The sequence below is a fragment of the Microcebus murinus genome, chromosome 1 (assembly GCF_040939455.1).
Source record: "Microcebus murinus isolate Inina chromosome 1, M.murinus_Inina_mat1.0, whole genome shotgun sequence".
Classification (NCBI taxonomy): Eukaryota; Metazoa; Chordata; class Mammalia; order Primates; family Cheirogaleidae; genus Microcebus; species Microcebus murinus.
This window is the reverse complement of record NC_134104.1, coordinates 106,702,431-106,705,683: the sequence shown is the minus strand read 5'-3', so window position 1 is coordinate 106,705,683 and position 3,253 is coordinate 106,702,431.

Sequence of the window (3,253 nt, the reverse complement as noted above, 5' to 3'; positions counted from 1 at the left end):
TTTATCAAGTGGCTTCTTGGATTCTAATCACCAGGACGTCCTCTTGCTAATGGCTCTTTATCCTTCGCTATATCAATTATCATTCCTAACTCTTATCTCCCAAACCCTAATCCCTCTACAGCATTCCCTATACCTTATTCTGTCCTTTCTATAGCCCCTCTCCAATTCATATTATTTCCACTGTGCTCTCTGAAATTCATGGTTCATTATGAGCAACATCCTCAAGCTTTTATCAGTGCCTTCATCAACTTTAATCTGAGATCTAGTACTTAATTTAGGACCATACTTCTTGTCTTTTATCTCCCATATTATTTGTACTTTCCAAAACTTGAGATGAGATAAAAATCCAGGTACAGGAAGGTCAGAGAACACTAAACAGATTTGAACTAAAAAAGACTACACCCAAAACATATAACCATCAAACTCTTGAAGGTCAAGGACAGAGAGAGGATCCTAAAGGCAGCAAAAAAGAGAAGCAAATAATACATAAATAAGATCCAACTCATTTGGCAATAAACTTCTCACAGGAAACCATACAGAGCAAGATGTAGGGGACATTTTCAAAGTGCTGGGGGAGGGGGAACTGTCTTCCAAGAATATTATATCCAGCAAAACTATCCTTAAAATAAGAAGAAGAAACAAAGTCTGTGCCAGAAAAACAAAAGCTGAGAGAATTCACCACCAGCATCTCACAAGAAAAGCTAAAGGGATTTCTTCAATCTGGAAGACAAAAACAGTAAAGTCCAAAAAACAAAAGAAAACAAACAAAACCAAAAAAATCTCTGAAAATAAAATACTCATGGGGAAAAATTAAGTACATGGACTAAGTCCAAATACTCTAATACTATAATCATGGTATGCAATCCGTTCACAATTCTAGTATGAAGCCCAAAAGACAAATCTATCAAAAACAATAATACCTACAGCAACTTACTAAGAAATAGGCAATATGAAAATATATAAATTGAGACAACATAAAGTCAAATGTGGGGGATGGAGTTAAAGTATAGAGCTATTTGCATTTTTTGTTTGTTTTTATTCTTTCCTTTGTGATCTAAGATAAATTGTCAACTTTTAAATAACTTGTCATATCTATAAGAAGTCTTTTGTGAGCTGCATGGTAATTATACTGCAAAAATCTATAATAGATACAATACAAATAAAAAGCAATGGTTTATAACATAAAACCAGAGGAAATCACTTAGTCACAGAGAAAAACAGTAAGAAAGGAAGAAAGACCATATCTTGGGCCACAAAACAAGTCTCAACAAATTCAAAAATTGTAACACTCAATTCTACGCAAGGTCATGGAAATTAAACAACCTGCTGCTGAAAAATTATTGGATTAATAATGAAATTAAGATGGAAATAAAAAGATTCCTTGAACTGAATAACAAAGAGGACACAAAACTATCAAAATATATGGGGTTGAGCAAAAGCATTCTTAAGAGTAAAACTCATAGCCTTAAATGCCAACATCTAAAAGTCAGAAAGATCACAAATTAACAACCTAATACCATATATCAATGAATTGGAAAAGGAAGAGAAAAAAAAAATCAAAGCCAGCAAAAGAAAAGAAATAACAAAGATCGGAGAAGAACTAAATGAAATGGAAAAAACAAAATAATAAAACAGGTCAGTGAAACAAACAGTTGGTTCTTTGAAAAGGTAAATAAAATTGATAGATATTCTACTATATTAAACAGGAATAGAAGAGAAAGAACCAAAATAAGCTCAATCAGAAATGAAAAATGAGATATTATAATTGACAGCACAGAAATACAAAATATCGATCTGCATCGTCACTCCAGGCCAGACCACACTTCTGTTTGAGCTGCTCATCCAGATTCCAGCTCGGCTGCCATGCTGTGGAGACAGAAGCAGGCAGACTCAGTCTAAACCTGTGCGGGGCAGTGGAGGAAGAAGCTGCTCAACCCCAGGTGCCACAGCTGCCTGAGGACTCTGGGTAAAAGGAAATCAACCTTTGCTTAAATTTCTGAGTCCTGGGGGGGGGGGGGAGGATCAAGATGGCAGACGAGAAACACTGCCAGACAGAGTCTGCAGTGTCTCTGCAGAAAAGACAGGTTCTAGCAGAAATTAGAAAAAAGAAGCAAGTAGACGAGCATATAGCGGACGAGGGCCGGAAGGAGGGGTACCTGAGACCACAGGAGACTCCACGGGAGGAGGTTGCGGAGGAGAACTGGAAACTGAGACCGCCGGAGCAGCCAGGAGACCAGTGGGAAGGGTAGGTGGATCATGCACCTTTACCCTCCCCTGCATCTGGGACTGCTGGTGGGTGCTGAAGCAGGTGGAGAGACCTACGGACACAAGCCCAGAGATGGCCACCACCAGCGAGTGGTAAGCCTGTAGCGGACACGGCACCAGGCTCCCAAATCCCTCCTGGCACCTCCGTGTGCATAGACCTGAGCCATGCGGCAGGTGCCATATTGCCTCCTTCTCCCCTGCCCCGACCCTACCCCCAGCTGCCCAGAGAGAAAATACAGCCACTAGCCAGAGGCACCTCCAGGGAACGGGACCTTCCCTTTTGGGACCCTACAGCTGACTAAGGGGAACTCAGACTGTGGGCTCCCTACCCGCCAGCCCTCCCAGGTGCTACTGGCACAGTGATCCCAGGAGAATGGTGCAGACTCAGAGGCTGAGAGACATAGACCCAGCTTGGGCTCCCTGTGGGCGAACTGGGACTGGCACTCCTCTCCCAGGTGGGGATATAGTTTGAACTCTGGGACCCAGAAGTCAGACCTGCAGTCCAGATCCCGTGTCATGAGGGCTCACATTGCCCGGGGCACAGAAGGGATATATGTGAACAGCCTACTGAGGTGTGTGTGCCTTCAGGGGCAGATCAGCATCCTAGAGGGCAACCCTCACCCAAAAGGAGGCCATATGCCCAGCCCAGGTGGCGTTCGTGCACGGGGAACCTCCCCGCCCATATCACAGTCTGGGGAGGCCTAGTGGTGTGTGGTCTGGCCTGCTGGCAGAGGCCCAGGAGTAGCTGCGGAGTTGGGGAGGGTGGAAAGAAATGAGGCCTGCTCCAGACTGCGGGTCTCAGACAGCCCCACCCTCACACGCAGACTCTCTGACTGAGCAGGGCCATTCCAGCACCTCCCTGACAGCTTTTCCTGGAAGCAAAGAACAGAACTTTGACCTCTGATAACGGCATTGGTGGTGCCTGAGGGCAGACTTACCCAACCCAGCTCCACCCAGACTCTCTCCTAGACCAGCTGAGGGGAAAAAA